This window comes from Spinacia oleracea, chromosome 4 (assembly GCF_020520425.1).
Source record: "Spinacia oleracea cultivar Varoflay chromosome 4, BTI_SOV_V1, whole genome shotgun sequence".
NCBI classification, from domain to species: Eukaryota; Viridiplantae; Streptophyta; class Magnoliopsida; order Caryophyllales; family Amaranthaceae; genus Spinacia; species Spinacia oleracea.
In genome coordinates this window covers 148,401,941-148,423,572 of record NC_079490.1, presented here as the reverse complement: position 1 = coordinate 148,423,572, position 21,632 = coordinate 148,401,941, and the positions used below count along the sequence as shown (strand labels likewise).

General features: G+C 39.9%; 1 non-coding gene across 1 annotated transcript; it reads right to left on the bottom strand.

Annotated features, from left to right (window-relative positions):
• Positions 1-18,183: 18,183 nt before the first annotated feature.
• On the bottom strand, positions 18,184-18,290 carry LOC130460207 (small nucleolar RNA R71). The gene has a single exon (XR_008920148.1). It is a non-coding gene; the product is annotated as a small nucleolar RNA R71 (small nucleolar RNA).
• Between the last annotated feature and the right edge of the window lie 3,342 nt (positions 18,291-21,632).

The window sequence follows — 21,632 nt, the reverse complement described above, 5'->3', positions numbered from 1 at the left end:
TGCAAACTGTGGAGAGATTCTCCAAAAAAAATACCCTTTTTTGTTCGCAAAATATTCACATTAATGTTACTCCTCAATGTGTAACGCTTATATAGTTTACAAACTTTTATATAAGACTGTTTTACACAAAAGACCACATTTGTGTCATATAAGTTAAGTAATAAAACCAATTAGTTAAACAATAAAACCAATTAGTTATGCACTGTAATCAATTAGTTAAGTACTGAAACTAATTAGTTAAGCACCGAAACCAATTAGTTAAGCAATGCAACATATTAGTTAAACAATCAAAGTGGTCTTTTCGGTAAGGCGGTCTTACACAAAAGTTGTTGTATATAGTTCGGGTTCTTCGGGAGTATATTCTTACACGGGGTGGTTGCGAACTTGCCATACAATGTACATATGTGTGATAATGTTGCATGTGTTTATTCCATATCAAGCCATGTTCGCCGCTCTTGGATTCACCATATCTCTACTAGTATTATATGCACGCGATGCGTGCGGAATTTTACAAATAGTAGGCACTAAAAATTATTCGCAAAGTTCATATTTTGCGATACTGAGGTCTTATTAGCAACACAATGTGAGAAAGAAATGGATCAACACTGTGGCAAATGACTAATTTTTGTGCTAAAATTTGTCATTTGCGTCACATGTTTAGAATGGCGACGCAAATGCAGCGATGCAATTAAATGTTTTTCCACTAGTTCCAGGATCTCCTACCATGAATGGTGTAGCCAAGAGACGTGATCGGACTTTAAAGGACATGATAAGGAGTATGATTAGTCACACAACCTTACCAGAATCATTCTGGGGAGAGGCAATAAAGACTGCTGCTTACATCCTAAATAGGGTTCCTACAAAAGCAGCTACTAAAACCCCTAATGAGTTATGGACTGGGAAAAAGCCCAGTATAAGGCACTTACATATTTAGGGATGTCCAACTGAGGCAAGGCCTTATAGGCCAAATGAAAAAAAGCTGGACTCAAAAACAGTTAGTAGTTATTTTGTGGGATACTCTGAACGGCCAAGAGGATATAAATTTTATGATCCCACTACTAGATCAATCTTTGAGACGGGAAATGCCCGGTTCTTTGAGGTTGTTGAGTTTGGGGGGGAGAGATATTAGGGATTTTGTTTTCGAAGAGGAATTCGTTCCACTTTCATCCATTGTTGAAAACAATGATCAAGATGCAGTTATTGGAATTGTTCAAGAAACAGTCCAAGAGCAGTAAGACAATATCGAAGATATCCCTAATCAAGATCAACAAGTCACACAGGTCATTCCTTAAGAACAAACTCAAGCACCTCAAGAACAAATTCCATAAGGAGATCCACTAGAGAAAGGAGAAGTGCAATTCCTGATGATTATGTTATATTTCTTCAGGAATATGAGGATGGCTCTTAAATACAGGAAGGTGATCCAATCAACTTCCATCAAGCTAGCCATGCAAAGTCCTAATTCTCAAAAGTGGATTGATGCCATGAATGAGGAGATTAAGTCCATGAAAGACAATGGTTTATGGGAAGTCATTGTATTACCTAAAGGTGTGAAACCTATTGGTTGTAAGTGGATATTTACAATAAAAAAGGATTCAAAGGGTAATATAGAGAGATATAAAGCTCTCCTTATCGCAAAAGGATATACTCAAAAGGAAGGCATTGATTATAAAGAGACTTTCTCTCTAGTTTCATCGAAAGACTCTTTTAGGATAATAATGGCACTAGTGGCACACTTTGACCTTGAGTTACATCAGATGGATGTAAAGACTGCGTTTCTAAATGGTGATATTGATGAGACAATTTATATGGTGTAATCAGAAAACTTTGTTTTAGGAGATGCAAAGAAAATGGTATGCAAAGAAATCCATATATATATGGACATAAGCAAGCTTCTTGTCAATGGTATTTCAAGTTTCATGAAGTAATCTTCTCATTTGGTTTTGAGATGAATGCAGTTGAAGATTGTATATACCATAAGTTCAGTGGGAGTAAGCACATTTTCCTGGTCTTGTATGTTGATGACATATTGCTTGCTAGTAATGATATAGGTTTATTGCATGAAACCAAGAGATTTCTATCAAACAAGTTTGAAATGAAAGATCTTGGTGAAGCATCCTTTGTATTAGGAATTGAGATACATCGAGATCGTTCTCGAGGTATTCTTGGATTATCACAAATGAACTATATCGAAAAGATTCTTAAAAGGTTTGGCATGCAAGATTGTAAGCCAGGTGATATCCCTGTGGCTAAAAGAGATAAGTTAAGTCTCGATCAATTTTCCAAAATTGAATTTGAAAGTAAAGAAATGCGAGAGATTCCTTATGCTTCGGCAGTGGGGACTCTTATGTATGCTCAAGTTTGTACGCGTTCGGATATTGCGTACATTGTTGGCATGTTAGGCTGATATTTAAGCAATCCGAGAATGGATCACTGGAAGACAGTCAAAAGGGTTATGTGATATCTTCAGAGAACAAAACACTGCATGCTCACATATAGGAGGTCGAGTCATATAGAGATCATTGGGTACTCCGACTCCGATTATGCTGTATGCCAAGACAGTTCTAGATCCACTTCAGGCTATGTTTATCTGCTTGCTGGAGGTGCTATATCCTGGAAGAGTGCTAAACAGGAACTTATAGCAACCTCTACTATGGAAGCAGAGTTTATCGCATGCTTTGAGGCATCTAATCATGCTCTATGCTTCGGAATTTGGTCATTGGACTGCGAATTGTAGATGGTATTGAAATACCACTAAAGATTCTTTATGACAATAGGTTTGCAGTGTTATTTTCTAATAACAACAAGAGCTCTTCAAAGTCAAAGCACATTGAAATTAAGTTTCGTGTTGTTAAAGAAAGAGTTTAGAGTGGAAAAGTGTCTATGGAACATATAGGAACAAACTCTATGGTTGCGGATCCACTTACTAAGGGATTACCACCCAAGGTCTTTCACGAGCACACTGCTCATATGGGTGTTATATAATTCGATGATGTTCAGGTTTAGTGGGAGTTTGTATTAGAATGTTCATTTGCTTAAAGAAACATATTTAGTATTTGGATTTTATGCTTCTGCAGAAATAAAGTTTTAAGTTTGTGGTATGATCTCACTTAAGATTTTGGTAGGACTAGTAGGAAATAGGCATGTTAGGATCACATTTCATGAAATTTTCATGCTACACATCCATACTTGATCTATATCATTTGGTTATGTTAATATACGTGATCATTGAGGGCTTAGTCACAATATAGATGACGAAAGTCGCTTTGGTTCTATGTTGGCATTATTAGTGGACGAGATTGTTCAGTGATACCTTTGGTAACGATAGCAATGATTTTGAGCTCATAAGGTTATACATATTACATAAGGTAATACATGTGGCCCAAGTGGGAGATTGTTAAAAATAATCATGTGGGCCCATGTATGACCGTATCCTAACACTTTAAAACATGTAAACTTGGAGTTACTATTGCAGCAATAGTGTTCTGCCTTTTTTGCCCCCACTCATATCTCTTTATTACTCATTGCCCTTCTGTCCATCTTATGCCACGTCGCTTCTTCATCCACCGTTGATCTTGTGCCACTTTCCCTCTTCGGTCTTCACCTCCATTGCTTCCCTTCCTCTTTGTTCTTTTGCGGGTTTCCCAGAACTCCTGATGAGTTGCTCCCTCTTTCTTCACCCTTTCTCTTTCCTCTGTGAATGTCGAATGTCGGTGCTCTCTCCTCTTAATTTTCTTCGATCTCTCCTCTTAATTTTCTTCCATTTTTGATCTTCACGTACTTTCCAGATTATTCTGTCTTCTACGAATGTGAAGATCAGAAATTGAAGAAAAAAATGTGCTATGGATTGCGATTGCCGGATTTTTCTCTCCTCCTCCAGCTTGCAATCAACACTCTCGCTTCGTCTTCTTCCTCCCTGGTATAATTCTATCTTCTCTGGTTTTGTTACATTAGGGTTCTATTTTCGGTTGTAATTGCTGCATTTGGGTTTTTAAGTGAATTGGCAAATTGATTTAGCGTTTTTGTTGCATGAATATGTTAATTTTATGATTAAATCGTATCATTTTGATTTCAATTGATTCCACTTTTGTTCAATTTTCTTCATCTTTGATTTTCAGTTGCCTTTTTTCTATTATTGATTGTAGCTCTGTTAATTTCTGTGGATGCATAGGAGATGAACAATCTTGCAATTCCAGAACCAAGGGCTTTTCCATGTATTGCTTCAGGTAATACTCTTTTTTTTTTTGATCTTAAAGTTTGCTGTGACAATATTTCGAATTCTAGAATTGGTAATCTGAGAATTTTTGTTGATTATCGTTTTAATTTTGATTAATTCAGTTTTTTGTTTTTGTCATTTTGTTTCTTTGAATGTATACAGTCTTGAAGTGAAAGGCCATTGGATGTTACCCATGCTCATGCTTTTGTTCAGGTATTATAGGTTTTGCTATCGTCTCTTTGTTTATGTTTACATCTTTCTGATCTGGGGTTTGTTTTTGAGGTCTTGATGGTTTGGGTTTTGTTTGACTAATCGTAAAAACCACAAGATATGTCTGGGGTTCTAATCTGGACTTTATAATGATATGCTATGAAAATCTGATCTTTGTATAGTGATATGCTTTGTAATATGGGATCAATAAAGGAGGTTAGGCTATCTTAGAGGAATTTTAGGTGTGGTATGCAAGATATGCGTGTTAGGTTGGGTTGCATATCATTCCAGTAAGAAGGCAATCCAATTCGTGGTGTATAGGAAGTTATGTAATGCTTATTGTCTTTACTGATTTGTAAAATTTTGGAAGCCAGATAAAGTGTTAAGCAATTATAATTTTCTTAGTATGCTTTGTCATTAATATTGGGTAAAAGGAAATGGGAGAAAACACAAATACGAAAAACTAAGCAACTTCTAAGCTGGCCCTTTAAACGTTTCAATTGTTTGTATTGATGGAATGATTATGACTTTAAATAACTTATAGTGTAGTTAAAAAGTTGTGCTTTAACTTACAGTGAAATTAGTATATACGGAGTACTTGAGTAAAAATAATTTCTTTAGGCATCCTCTTTTGATACACTGATGTGGTTGATGGGTGTGTATGATTTTGAAAAGATTGATTGGAGGGCTATCATGATGATGTCCCCCCCCCCCCCTCAGTCCCTCTCCCTCTCTATCTCTCTCCCCTCCGTGTGTGTCTCTTTCTCTAGCTTTAATATCTTTTTTGCTTCATTTGCGTTGAATTTATATATGAATTTATCAACTTATTCCCGTTTTTTCTTTCATTGATTTGCATGTTTAATGGTCCTATCGGTGCATGTTTCTTACTTTTTTCTTGAATTAACCAGTGTTAGAGTATGGCTCGCCACCACAATCTAATGTGTTTGAAATCAAGATAGGTTTGACAATTATAATAAGAATCAGGGGTAGTAGCAAGCTTTAAAAAGTTGTGCCGTCAGAATAAGACAGGATATTTGGGTCTGTTATTCTGGAACTTATTCTGGAACTGGTTTTCGGGTTTGTCTTTTATGTTAATTTTTTACTAACTTTGTAGATTCACATGTATTTCAATAGCTTTATTTTCCTTATATTTCCCTGTTAAATTGTTTACCAAGTGCTGTTTGTTTTATCGCGACACGTGTTATTGTCAAGTGGGTCTTAGGGTTTGTGACCAGCCTGAATGACGAGATTCTCACATTTGCTAAAAGTTTGTGATGCTTAAATTCTATTTTACACATTTTGTTTTGTACTAAGAATTGAGACTTATATGGTGATTCTTTCAATTTCAGTAACTTTTCTCGAGTTATGTTTATCATGCAATTGTTCAACTCGACTTGCAGGCTGCAGCAACTATGACATCAGTCTGAGAATTAGAAGAATATGGCAGATCCAATTGCAAGGGTTTCTGCTCAAGTTGGTGCATTGAGAAATGGGGTTCTTTAACAGAATCTAGGTAATGTTTTCTTGAGCTTGGTCGCACACATGACATTATGAGTTAGCAGGTCACTTGTTGTTACCATTTGCTATCTTCTATAGATTTTAGTTCTTGTTTGTGCCATTATTGAATGTTTCCTCATGATTATGCTTTTTTTTAATTTATAGTCATAAGCTGTAGTACGTCAAAGTTGGCCCTGCAGTGATATTTATGTCTCTAGCTGGCCCTAATCCACTCATGGTTCAAGTTCCCAGACCACCTACAGATGTCTGCGTGCTTTTGCTGAAGAACATTTTACAGCGTGATGGCTGAACCCAAACTACGTTGCTCCTGAAATTCTTGTCAATAGGGGATATAGTGAAGGAAATAATGCCCTTGGTCCAAGTATGCATTCTATGTTAAGTCTAATAAATGCGGTTCAGTATTAATTAACAAGTTAATAATTCAGTGAGATCAAGTGAGCTGAATGCCTAGCTAGAGGCCGCTTCAGTTCAAGTGGAATTAATGATATTAATCCACAGCTTACTCTTGACTGAACCCGTAGGGTCACACAAATAGTACGTAAACGGATCAAGTATTTAATGGCATTAAATACTCTATCTATGGATATTCGGAATCGACGGATCTTGGTTTCAGTGGGAGCTGAGATCGTCACAGGCAAGAAATGAATACTCCGGAAACGATGATATTGCCGGAAACGGAAATATGGATCGTATCGGAAATATAAATATTATCCAAGTCGTAGATGTTGCCGGAAACGGAAACATGGTACGTATCGGAAAATATTATCGGAAATGGAAATATTACCAGAATCAGAAATATTGCCGGAAACGGAAATATTGTCAGAATCGGAAATATTACCGGAATCGGAAAATAATTCCGGAAACGGAAATATTAAATATTTGTTCGAAACGGAAATTAATTCCGGAATCGGAAATGTTAAATATTGTTCGTATCGGAAATGAATTCCGGAATCGGAAATTTAATCGGAAGCGTATCGTACGAATAAGCATCGGACGAAGCCTGCCGGACGAGGGCCCAGCACGAAGCCAGGCCATCGCCCAGCAAGCCAAGCGCGCCACACGAACAGCCAAGGCCACGCCAGGCCCAGCGCAAGGCCAGGCCCAGCAGGCCGTGGCAGCGCGCGCAGCGCGCACAGCGCGCGCAGTGCGCGCGGATGCTTGCGTGGGCTTGTGGCTCGCGCAGGCCTCGCTGCGTGGGCTGCTGCTCGCACGCACGCATGGGCGGCCCATAGTGGCTGCCGTGTGTGTGTGCGTAAGTGTTTGTGTTCGTGCACGTTTCCTAAAACGTGCAGAGTTCGGTTAATGATTAAATTCCTAATTCTATTTGATAAATTAATTAAATTAGAGTTCTTGTAGGATTCTAGGTTTAATTAATTTGTATCTGAATAGGATTCCAATTCCCTTTCCATAACCCTATAAATATGTGGCCTGGGTTCACAATTTATAACGAGTTTAAAAGTATTCAAAGTGAGTTTTTGAGAGAAAAATTCAGCCACACATCTTGCTCAAAAGTGCCGAAAATTCTAGTACCTTAAGGGCGATTCTAGTTGGTCAATCTTAAGGCGGATCCGGACGTGCTGTGGACTATCTACGGAGGGACGACACTTGGAGTCCTAAAGACCCTTTCTTGCTCGGTTCGGGCGCAGCTAGGGAGGGCACGCAACAAAGAGTATGCATCTAAATTATGCTATATGATTATGTGTAAATAATATGTAATCCTGGGTTAATGGTTGTTTCCGCATGATTTATGTAATATCATATGTATCATAACCTAACAGTGGTATCAGAGCCCCTTATTATTTTCATAATTTAAATTGCATGAACATGGTTAAATATTACAAATTTGCAAGAATTAAAAGGGGTGATTAATTTTCGTAATTGTTAATTAATTGCAAATTGCGTTTATTTAATTATACGTACGCAGTTTTTCGGCAGTTTCTTCGTTACTCATCCAAATCGAGTGATTTTTGTGTCAATTCCGCATGTAAAAGGCATTCTAAAATTTTGACAAAATTGGTATTTTTCTGCCGAACCCAGAATTCTCAAATTCGAAGCCTAACTATGACTTTTCGAAGGTTTTAGTTTTTCGAATGCAAAATTTCGTAAATTTAAGATGTTAAATTAAATATTTGCGATTCTTGTTGATAAATCTTGAATTTTTGATTGACCTACTGCATATGTTTAACAAGTTTGAATGCCTAGTCTTGTTAATTATGCAATCTAATTTGTAATTATGATTAATTTGTTGAAAATTAGAATAATTTAGAATTAATTTGATTTTCATAATTAATTGTAATTTAATTAGAAACCCATGATTAAAAACCACCATAAAAATTGTATATTTATGATAAATTTTAAATTTTTATGACCTAGGCTTGAATCCATAACAATCGGAAATCAATTGGATAATAAATTTTCGATTTTTCGCCCTAAAATTATGAAATTAATAATATTTATTAATTTGTCATTAATTTTATAAATTTTAAATTTTTTATGCGATTCGTTCATATAACTTGCACGCACAAAGCAATGGACGCTTCGTGTTACCCTTAAGGGGTGTTGTATAATGCGGGCATGCGACGACGAGCAAGGGAGCTCGTCGCCCGTGCGGCACGAATGCAATGAGCAAGGGCGTAGTGCACGAGCACAAGGCAGCAGCCCTGCCTTGTGTCGTGGGCCACGAGCAATGGACGAATGGGCATGGGCGAAGGGCGAGCCAAGGCAGTCGCGTGTGGGCAGCAAGCGAGCTGCACCACAACGCGCACTGCCTCGCGCAAGAGCGCGCAGCCTCGCGCGCAGCGAGCGCAAGCTCGCGTGCCACGAGCGCTGCGCCCAGCGTTGCTCGCGCGCACAGCAAGCGATGGCTCGCGCGCACAGCGAGCGATGTCGCGCGCACAGCGAGCGATGGCTCGCGCGCACAGCGAGCGATGTCGCGCGCCCAGCGAGCGATGGCTCGCGCGCACTGCGAGCAATGGCTCGCGTGCGACGAGCGCTGGCGCGCGCGCAGCAAGCACCACAGCGTGCGATGGCTTGCGATGGAGATGCAGCAGCTATGCGACGAGCGCATGGGCTGCGCGCACATGGCCAGCGATGGCTGTGTGCGTGCGGCCCATGGGCGTGCAATGCGTAGGGTGTTTGTGTTACGATTAGATCGTTTTGAATGTTTAATTTGAAAATTTCAGTTCACGTAATTTTAATTAATTTTAAAATTAATAATTTAAATTATTTTCTTGGATTTTAATTTTGAATATTGTAATTATAATAAATTTTATTTATTCTAATTATTTTACTAAAATTAAAATCATGAATTAATTTAAACACGACTGAAATTAAATTAAACTTTTGGATTCAATTATAAATTTATATGAGCTTTAAATTTTAATTAAATTTGTATGTTTCCGGTTAGACTAGAAATACATTTTTATGTTTAAAATTAGTAAAGCATATGAATTTATTGGTTTGAGTGGGAGCGTATTTTAGTCATAAACTCTTGATTAGGTCTACAAATCCTTAAGGTTAAAACAACTTGATTAGAATTAATAAGGACTGAATAATTGGTAGATTATTGGTGCCCTTGATTAATTGCTACAAATGTTTACGTGATGCATAATGTGTTTTACTAACCAGATATGTGGGCCATTCATGATAATGAATGGGTGAATGGTATATATTGTATATGTACTGTTTTGCAGGTTATGAAGTGACTAGTATGGCCCAAATAGGATAGAAAATATGGTCTGCGTACCATTAATTTGAATGTAATTGGTCTAAAGTACCAAAGTTATTTTTCAATTCAAATATGGTCTGCGAACCATCAAATAGTTGTAATTAGTTATAGCTTATCCTATTTGAAGAAAATGGTGCCTCCCACGGAGATTTTCAAGACGGACTTTGAAGTTAAAGCTTCAAGATGAAGTCGGGCCATACTAGATCACAAATATCTTATGCATGTTTTAAGTTATTTATTGCTTTTAAATATGTCTTAAAATGCATGAGATCAAAAGCTTGATTATGTTGCATGATTAAGGATTTTAGTTCACTTAAAATCTAACCAACATAGTAAGAGCCTTAAGTTCCAAACTTAAAAATTGAGTTAAAAGGTGCCATGCCAAAATATACACTTGCTTGGATATCCTTTACATCAATCTAGTAATAGTTTTCGCTCAGCGAGGTGTTACTTATTGGTCCTAAAGGGGCAAGGTACACAAATAATTGTGAGTACATGTTAGTTTTGGTGAAACTCAACGATATAAGTAAGGAGTCCTTTTATGTCGTGGCAAATTCGATAGGTTTACCTAATAAGTTCTTAGACGTACCTATCAACCAAGAATAGTTTCTAGACTATTAGCAAAAGGCTTTTGCTTACCTAAGATGTTCTAGGATTAAGTCGACAAACTGTGCTTAGTTCTTCAATGATTTTAGGATCTTGGAATCATTTTATTCACACCTGCCGGAACACATAATTTGAATAAAATGCTTAATAAACATTGAATTATGCATGTATGCTAGAATTTAAGTTTATTAAGAGAAACTGTGAATGGTTATTTATTTGTTTATTCTTTTCAATTGTAGTTTTAATATGGCAAACAACAATCAAAACATCATCATGGGTTCTGAGCTTATGGTCAAGCTGAACCTGACAAATTTTCTTGAATGGGAAGCTAAGCTAGTTGAAATAGTCAAACTCAATGGACTTGAGTATGTACTGTCACATCCCATGCCAAGCTACTATGCCAGAGACATGACCCCTGAGAGATTTTACGCCTGGGATGCGGATCTCAAAAAGGTTATGAGTCTCATGCTGAACAATATCCCTGATGATTGGGCTAAAAGGTTTGTAGCCTATGAACCTTTTACGCTCATCAAGAATCTGAGGGATATCTGTCGTGGAAGAACGGAGGACAGGGACCTGAACGTCCATGAGTTGATTGAATCAATGTCTGGTCTAAAGGTTAGTTCTCCCAACAGGTGTTATAGGATGGAGGTCCAAGAAACACATGTTCAGCTCCTTCGCACTAAACAGAGGGTAGGCGTCCCACTGAGGTTCCATGTGGATCTTATGTGTTCATATTTTGATCGCCTAAGTCTACTAGGAACACCAATAAGCGAAAGGATGGCAGTCTCTTTCTTGCTCAATTCACTACACAGTGGGTTTGGTCGCTTCAAGCAACTATACCTAAGTGAACCAAGAGAAGAAACAGTTGCAGAATTTATTCACCTTGTCAGAAAGGCTGAAATAGTACTGGACTGTGAAGCCAAAGATTTACTCAAGGCTAGAAAGAGACCATTCAAGAAAGGTGGAAAGTCCAAGGGCAATGCTAAATCAAAGCAGGACAAGTCCACATCAAGCTGTCTTTATTGTGATGGAATAGGCCATTACAAAAGAGAATGTCCAAAGCTAAAGGAAGATCAGAAGAACGGAACAGTCGTTCCATCTTCAGGTATTTTCGTTATAGACTGTATACTTGCTAATTCAACTTCTTGGGTATTAGATACAGGTTGTGGCTCACACTTATGTTCCAATCCACAGGGACTAAGAAGAAGTAGAAAGTTAAGCAAGGGTGAAGTCGACCTACGAGTGGGAAATGGAGCACGGATTGCTGCATTAGCTGTAGGAACTTACTATTTGTCGTTGCCCTCCGGGCTAGTTTTGGAACTGGAAGAATGTTTCCATGTTCCAAGTCTTACTAAAAACATCATTTCAGTTTCTTGCTTAGATGCTAAGGGATTTTCCTTTTTAATAAAAGACAATAGTTGTTCGTTTTATTTTAAAGAGATGTTTTATGGATCTGCTAGATTAGTCAATGGACTTTATTTATTAGATCACGACAAACAAGTATATAACATAAATACCAAAAAGGCCAAAAAGGATGATTCAGATCTCACCTATCTGTGCCATTGTCGATTAGGCCATATAAACTTGAAACGCTTAGAAAGACTTCAAAAGGAAGGAATTCTAGAACCATTTGACTTAGAGGATTATGGTAAATGCGAATCACGTTTACTTGGCAAAATGACAAAGCAACCTTTCTCTAAAGTTGGAGAAAGAGCAAATGAACTATTGGGTTTAATCCATACAGATGTATGTGGACCAATGAGTACAAATGCTAGAGGTGGTTTCAGCTACTTTATCACTTTCACTGATGACTTCAGTAGATATGGTTATGTCTACCTAATGAAGCATAAGTCTGAATCCTTTGACAAATTCAAGGAATTTCAGAGTGAAGTAGAGAATCAATTAGGCAAGAAGATTAAGGCACTGCGGTCTGATAGAGGCGGTGAATATCTGAGCTATGAATTTGATGACCATCTGAAAGAATGTGGAATTCTATCAGAATTGACTCCTCCTGGAGCACCACAATGGAACGGTGTGTCGGAACGGAGGAACAGAACCTTGCTAGACATGGTCAGGTCAATGATGGGTCAGGCCAAACTTCCATTAGAATTTTGGGGACATGCACTAAATACAGCTGCACTCACTATAAATAGAGCTCCGTCTAAAGCTGTCGAAAAGACTCCATATGAATTATGGTTTGGAAAGCCTCCAAATGTGTCTTTTCTTAAGATTTGGGGATGTGAAGTATACGTCAAACGATTAATTTCAGACAAACTTCATCCAAAATCTGACAAATGTATCCTTGTGGGCTATCCAAAGGAAACAAAGGGGTATTACTTCTACAATACATCTGAGAACAAAGTGTTTGTTGCTCGAGATGGTGTCTTTTTGGAGAAAGATCACATTTCCAAAATGGCAAGTGGGAGAAAAATAGACCTCGAAGAAATTCGAGTCGAACAACAAACTCTAGAGAATGCTCAAGATGACATTCAGGATGAAACTCAGAGATCTTTAGAAGAATCTGGTGAGAATCATGGTCAATCTAGAAATGTTACCCCGCGTAGATCGCAAAGATATAGATCTCAACCGGAAAGGTACTTAGGTATTTTGACGAACGAGAGCTATGACGTTCTATTACTTGAAAGTGATGAACCTGCGACTTACAAACAAGCTATGACGAGCCCTAGCTCCAAGCAATGGCAAGAAGCCATGCAATCTGAATTAGACTCCATGTCTGAAAACCAAGTATGGGATTTGGTCGATTTGCCAGATGGCTACCAAGCCATTGGAAGCAAATGGGTTTTCAAACTGAAAAAGGACAAGGATGGGAAACTTGAAGTTTTCAAAGCTAGTTTGGTTGCAAAAGGTTACAGGCAAGTCCACGTGTGGATTACGATGAAACCTTTTCACCAGTTGCAATGCTAAAGTCTATTCGGATAATGTTAGCAATCGCTGCATATTACGATTACGAAATATGGCAGATGGATGTCAAAACTGCTTTCTTAAACGGCGTTTTAACAGAAACTGTGTTTATGACACAGCCTGAAGGTTTTGAGGATCCAAAGAATGCTAAAAAGGTATGCAAGCTAAAGAAGTCAATCTACGGATTGAAGCAGGCATCCAGGAGCTGGAATATACGTTTTGATGAAGCAGTCAGTGACTTTGGTTTCATCAAGAACGCAGACGAATCTTGTGTATACAAGAAGGTCAGTGGGAGAAAAATTTCTTTCCTAGTATTATATGTCGACGACATATTACTTATCGGAAATGACATTCCTATGTTGAACTCTGTCAAGATTTGGCTTGGGAAATGTTTTTCGATGAAGGATCTAGGAGAAGCACAGTACATATTGGGCATCAAGATTTACAGAGATAGATCTAAAAAGATGATTGGACTTAGTCAAAGCACTTATATCAATAAGGTGCTTGATAGGTTCAAGATGGCGGACTCCAAGCGAGGCTACCTACCCATGTCTCATGGAATGACTCTAAGCAAGACTCAGTGCCCGAAAACACTTGATGAGCGTAGACGAATGAATGGGATTCCATATGCATCATTGATTGGTTCAATAATGTATGCTATGATATGTACACGCCCGGATGTTGGGTACGCACTCAGTGCTACGAGCAGATACCAGTCAGACCCAGGAGAGGCGCATTGGACTGCTGCCAAGAACATTCTGAAGTACCTGAAAAGGCACAAAGATGACTTCCTGGTCTATGGTGGAGATGATGAATTAATTGTTAAAGGCTATACGGACGCAAGTTTCCAAACCAACAAAGATGATTTCAGATCACAGTCTGGGTTTGTCTTCTGCCTCAACGGAGGAGCAGTAAGCTGGAAAAGTGCTAAGCAAAGCACCATTGCGGATTCTACAACTGAAGCGGAGTACATTGCTGCACATGAAGCAGCAAAGGAAGCTATATGGCTAAGGAAGTTCATAGGTGAACTTGGTGTAGTCCCCTCCATTAAAGGACCAATAGCCCTGTATTGTGACAATAACGGAGCTATTTCACAGGCAAAAGAGCCTAGACACCACCAGAGAGTCAAGCATGTACTTCGTAGATTTCACCTTCTACGAGAGTTCGTTGAAAGAAAAGAAGTCGAGATAAGCAAAATTGGAACTGATGACAACATATCAGATCCATTAACTAAACCTCTGCCGCAGGCGAAGCACAACTCGCACACTGCAGCTATGGGAATCAAGCATATTGGAGAATGGCTTTGATGTCTCTGTTTAATGTTTTAAAGTTTTAGAGTTTAAATCTTTGTAAAACATTATTGGTTAATCATTCACAATAAATGAAAAGAATTCATTTTTCCATTTAATTTGTGGTTTATTAAATGATGAGTCCCTTCAATTTGACGATATATTCAAGATAGACTGTCAGGACCAGTCCTGTGACTAAGAAATGTCTATCAAGTGAACTTGAATGTCAAAGGTTGAAAATGGTCCCTAGTCGGAGTTTTCTATAAAATTGGACGCATAGAAAACGTTAGACGATTAGAATGCAAGATGACTAGTAGTTCTGTTTCTTGAACTATGTGGACATGGCAATGTTATAATCATTTGCATAGATACTTACTTTGGGAAGACTAGTATCGGACAAGACCTATGAAACTTTACTGTAAGAGATGAAAATCTGTCATAAGTAAATTTCATTAAATTATTAGACACTAAATCCTCAATACCTGAGTGATTTGAGATTACTTGTTTGAGAACTGGTTGCTTTGACGTTGACCAACCGTCGCACCGTAAAAGGAGGCTATAAAGGCAACGCTCAGGTAATCACCTATCAAACGAAGTCTAATCTCAAGATCACAAGATTGGGATTGTCCTCCCATAAATCGGGATGAGATGCTTAAAAGTTGTACAAGGCCACTCGGAGAGCTAGAAACTGTGAAATGCATGGCCGTGCTCGGATGAATCATAGGCTATGATTATCTGTTTATTTGATCAGTTGAACTCTGAAACCGAGAAACACCTCTGGACATAATAAGGATGACAACTCTTACCTTATGTTCAAGAGCAAGCATCGAGCGACAAAGGAATTAGGAAATGCACACTTGTCCCTAAGGACAAGTGGGAGACTGAAGGAAATAATGCCCTTGGTCCAAGTATGCATTCTATGTTAAGTCTAATAAATGCGGTTCAGTATTAATTAACAAGTTAATAATTCAGTGAGATCAAGTGAGCTGAATGCCTAGCTAGAGGCCGCTTCAGTTCAAGTGGAATTAATGATATTAATCCACAGCTTACTCTTGACTGAACCCGTAGGGTCACACAAATAGTACGTAAACGGATCAAGTATTTAATGGCATTAAATACTCTATCTATGGATATTCGGAATCGACGGATCTTGGTTTCAGTGGGAGCTGAGATCGTCACAGGCAAGAAATGAATACTCCGGAAACGATGATATTGCCGGAAACGGAAATATGGATCGTATCGGAAATATAAATATTATCCAAGTCGTAGATGTTGCCGGAAACGGAAACATGGTACGTATCGGAAAATATTATCGGAAATGGAAATATTACCAGAATCGGAAATATTGCCGGAAACGGAAATATTGTCAGAATCGGAAATATTACCGGAATCGGAAAATAATTCCGGAAATGGAAATATTAAATATTTTTTCGAAACGGAAATTAATTCCGGAATCGGAAATGTTAAATATTGTTCGTATCGGAAATGAATTCCGGAATCGGAAATTTAATCGGAAGCGTATCGTACGAATAAGCATCGGACGAAGCCTGCCGGACGAGGGCCCAGCACGAAGCCAGGCCATCGCCCAGCAAGCCAAGTGATATATGCGTTTTATATAGAGTTTTTACCCCCGTCCCTTAGTACTTCTATGTATCAAACGTGCTCTTAGGAGCCGTTTCTAGTACTAATGTGTGTTATTGAGTGTGCCTTGAGTTTCAGGTTTGATTATGAGAAATGGGTCGTTTTAGACCCGTTTCATTGTTGATCAAGGCCACTATATGAGTCCGAGAAGTTCGGGACCTCCATCGTCGACTTTCGGGAGCCTTAGATGCTTATGGTTGAGCCCCGGGAGTTAGACTTGGTGATACGGGCGAGATACATTGAAGATTGCAAATCGCCCTGGAAGCTGAGGGCGAAATGCAACCATCGGAAGGAAGTATAAGCAAGGCAAGTTCATCAACGCGCGCCCGATCGGGCGCAGCTCGCCCGATGCGGATCGGGCGGTCAATCTGGAGGCTTTGTGGAGATTTCGCAATCCGCCCGATCGGGCGGATTTTGGCCCGATCGGGCCGACTATCGAGTGATTCGCCCGATCGGGCGACGCCAACCCCTTATGCTTTTTCGCGTTTTTTTTCTTTCCGGTTTTTGGCTTGTATTTTGGGCAAACTATAAATACTAGCCCTTTTATTTTTAGTAAACATCTTATTTTCCAAAAAAAAAACCCTTAGTTTATTTCTCTAAGTTTTATTTTTCTCTCTACATCAATTCAAACACTTAGTTCGATTTATATAAAAACGCAAGCTTTCAATTTCCATTGTTCTTCAAGTCGGTATTGTTTCTTACTTTAATTTATTCTATTGCTTTGATCATGTTTTCCATTATGTTAATCGCTTTGTTATTAGTTATCATGAGTGAGTAGTTTAATTTCTAGGGTTTAGGAGATCCATGAATGCATGATTGGGATTATATGTGGACTTGATTATTTGATTGATTGATTATAATTTCTATAGCTTATTATTATTGCTCGTCAATTCTGTTCGGCCGGACTATTTTGATTTGAGTTTGATTAACCTTAGATTATGCGCCGAGAGGTATAAATCTGATGTTTTTGGTCTGTGGCTATTAGATAGGAATTATTTCTAGTACGTAGCGAGAGCCCGCTAGTTGTTATATCCTAAGGAATTCATAAGATTCGAGAGATGCATGTTTTCCTAGTTATGATTGTTAATTAATTGTTATTGTCCGTTGTCCAATCCCGGTCTGCATTTATGGTGAACCGCTGCCCTAGATTCCCTTAATATTGTTATATTCCAGTTTGATTATTTGCCTTAGCTTAATATACAAACCAATCCAATTCTTTGTTACCAGTAGTCTAGATTAGTTAATTAATAGTGGAAAGAACATTGTTTCCCTGTGGATACGATCCCTGCTTCCCTTGCTACATTTTTAGTTGGTGAACGTTAGGTTTATCTTTGATAGGAGTGCGATTTAGCCTGTCAAATTTTGGCGCCGTTGCCGGGGAAACGGTTTTATTTTCTGTTATTAATTGTTTTTCTGGATTATTGTTTGTCACTTCTCAAGGGACTCCCGTTCCTTGAGACCGGATCTCACGACTGTTTTCTAGTTCTTGCTTGTTTATGCCCAGGACTGTCCATACCAGCGATCTGACTTCGTTCGATCCTGAACCTGAACGGACCTTTCGTAGACGGCGTAGATTCGTTGAACAGTTGAGAGACTATTCTGACTCTGAATCCGACCATCTGATTAGCAATCTATCCCATACAGATTCAGAGATGGGTGACCAAGCACCACCACCCCCACTTGTGCCAAGGCTTACAGACTATTCTAAACCAAGTCTGTCTATGCTTCCCAAGGCAATCATGCCTTCCATTGCGGTCGAGAATTTCAAGATTGAACCCCAACTGATAAACATGATCGAGAGACACCAATTCGGTGGGGAAAAGGGTGAAGATCCCCATCTCCACATTCAGTCTTTCATTCAGTATTGTGCCACCATTAAGCAGAAGAATTTAACACCGGAGCAGACTATGGAGATACTCTTTCCATTTTCATTGAGTGGGAAGGCCAAGCTATGGATTAACAGTCTCAACCGCGCAGCTATGAAAATCACCGATTGGAATTCTTTGGCCCTCGCATTCTATGTTAAATATTTCCCACCTGAGAAGACAGCTCGTCTGAGGGGTCAGATATTAGGTATCTCTCAACAAGTAGATGAGAGTTTGTTCGAAGTTTGGGAGAGATTCAAGGACTTGCAAAGAGAGTGCCCACACCATGGTTTGGATGACTGGTTCCTGGTTCAGCAGTTTTACAATGGTCTGGGTAATGAGTCTAGGTGTCTTTTGGATTCAGCTGCCAGTGGAAGATTTATGCAACTGGAGGTGCCTAGAGCTTTGGAGGTGATTGAGGAGATGGCCATCCATAGTGCCCAATATGGGAATCCTAGAGGTTTTGCCGACCGAGGTGTTAAGCATGAGATGAATTCTATTGAACAACTTACTGCTCAGCTAACTGCCCTACATCACAAGCTCGACAATATACAGATCGCATCTTCCCAATCCACCCAACATGCTAGTGTCGCTGCAATGAGTGCCCAATCTGCTAATGTCTGTAATAGTTGTGGGATGCAGGGCCATTATGCACAGGTATGCCGAAGCTCCATCGAACAATGCAATGCATTCCAGTCCTACAAGCAGAACAATCCGTATTCCAACTCATACAATGAGGGGTATAAAAACCCGTTGAAGGACCCCGGGAGTTTCTCTATCCCGTGTAATATTGGCAACCTTTTTATTGACAAAGCCTTATGTGATTTAGGTGCCAGTGTTAGTGTCATGCCCCTGTCTGTATGTACTAAGTTGAACATGGGTGATTTAAAAGTTACCAACATAACTCTGCAAATGGCCGATAGATCTGTAAAATACCCCCTAGGTGTCTTAGAAGATGTGCCTGTTAGAGTAGGTAAATTCTTTATTCCTGTTGATTTTGTTGTTTTAGACATGGAAGAGGATAGGCAAATTCCTATTATTTTAGGTCGGCCTTTCCTACACACTGCGGGGGCAATCATAGATGTCAAGAATGGCAAGTTGACGCTAAATGTGGGAGATGATAAGGTTACTTTCAATTTAACCCATGTTGCTAAGAACCCTATGGTAGAGGAGTCATGTTTTGGAGTCAATATTTCTAATGATTATTTTAATACCGAATTGACTCATACTAACTCAAATAACTCCTCGGAAAAAGCACATGTTTCAAATTGTCTTGCAGGTGGAGGTGATCGGAGTATACACTCTTCGGCATGGGTTCGAAAGAAGGGACGGATTGATGATGCCACGACCCAAGGGGCCGAAAGTTCTGTAAACGGTGGACATCGTATTCACGATCGGGGTCGTGATCTGTCACTTCCCGCACCACACAGCTCATCCAAGGTAATCGATGTGACACCAGGTGGCACCATCTTTGGTGCCCCCATTCGATGAGCTGTCGTGGCTCTCATCCCTTTCATGTCTATTGTCTGCGCATAAACGGAGATTGTGTAATGGGGACATTACATCAATCTAATAGGGGATGAGTATTTCATTATCCATTTATTGCCTTAGTAGTATAAGCTTGATTGTTGATTCTAATTTTTGTGTGTTTAGTTAGTATTTTCCATTACCTACGTGTGTTTAAGTATTTCTATTACCTACGTGTGTTTAAGTATTGTTTTTGGTGTTAGTGAGGCGAGAAGAGGGCATTACGCTGTTTGGGTGTTTCTTAATGTGCAGGCCTAAAGCCCCAAGTTCGAGAAAGTGAAATTAAGCTCAAGGCCAAGCACACTGCAAATCGCCCGATGCGGATCGGGCGAGCTGCGCCCGATCGGGCGCGCACGGATGATTTTCATAAAGCTTATTTCTGCCCGATCGGGCGCAGCATGCCCGATCGAGCGGACTGGCGAGTGGAATGCTCGATCGGGCGATTTTATACTGCCCGATCGGGCGGTCTAGCGAGTGGAATGCCCGATCGGGCGAAATTATTTTGCCCGATCGGGCGGTTGAGGAAAATTCGTGGAAAAGTCAAGGAGGAATTCTGGGCAGAAAAAGTCAAGAAAAGAGGCAATCGCAAATCGCCCGATCCGGATCGGGCGAGCTGCGCCCGATCGGGCGCGTACGGATCAGAAGAAAAGGATCGCAAACCGCCCGATCGGGCGGAATGTCGCCCGATCGGGCGAGATGCGATTTCAGCGACAAGTACACGGTTTCTTCTTTCTTTCTTCACTTCTTCTTCATCTTCAACCTAACTCTCTCTCTCTCCCTCCATTAAACCCCAACCTCAAAAAAAAAACTTCCAACCACCATATCTCCCTCAATTCTCCACCAAATTCAACAAAATTTTCATCAAAATCATCCCCTCATCATCCTCTACAACCTACACCTAATCGATTTAAGTTTTCACTCATCCCCACAAAATCCCCAAATTCACCCAAAAAAACTCAAAAAACTCAAAAATTCAGATTTTTCATCAATGGCAAATAGACCACAAAGAAAATGCACGAGGGTACCAAGAAATCAACATGAGGCTTCCACAAGCCGAGCTCGGGAACCGACACCACCACCTCCACCACCGCAATTCGAGCCCGACACGGATTTTCCGGATGTCATCTTTATTACGGAGGAGCAACGAGCACGATTCATGCACCTCAAATTGAGGGAGGTAATCCCTACTCGCTTTATATGTCAAAAATCATTGCATGAAATGGGAATTGAGCGTGATGTAAAACGTGTTTTTGTTGGTGTTGGTATGAGTAGCATGTATGGTATGCTCCGTCTCACATTTAGGCGGTTGACTCTAGAATTTTTGAGTAGTTTTAATATTCGTAGGGATGGTTATCGAACCGTGTCATCGGTTCAATTTCGTGTCATGAACCGAACCTACACCATGAGCTTATCTGATTTTGGTAGGATTTTTGGATTGTCTACCACATATAGTAGGAAACCCAAGGAGACTCACAATAACTGTACCATGTGGGGAAAGCTTACGGGCAATGATAATCCCGGGAGTATGCAACATTTGCATGCTTCCAAGATTCAACACCCGGTACCCATTGTCTTTTACAGGTTCCTAGGATTTACTATCTTTGGTAGGGATGAGACCCAGAACATTAGAAGTACGGAGCTAGAGATCCTAGGTGGCTACGTTTCCGAAGGAGAGGAGAGCTACAAAATGAACCTTGCACATCACATGGCCTCTCAATTTTACTCCATAGCCACCTCCACACATACTACCAAGATTACCATTGGTGGGTTGATCACCCACATAGCCATGGCCACGGCCAATTTTACTGAGGCTAACCAGATCCCAGTTCTGGGTAGCAACTTGCTTGATTTGGCTTATTTTGCTGGACTCCGTAGGCTGCAGGGGGAGCACGGGTTATTTAGGCCGGGAGCCATGTACTGGATGTTCGAGGGAAACAGGCTTTTCACCTTGCCTGACCCTCAGGGCCGCACTAGTTTCAGACCCGGTCAGGCTCATTATCTATTTCTTGGATTTGAGCGAGAGCCTCAGCCTGACCCCCAGCCTCAGCCTGACCCTCAGCCAGAGCCCCATCAGTACCAGCCAGAGCCTCGCACCTACTTCAGGAGGG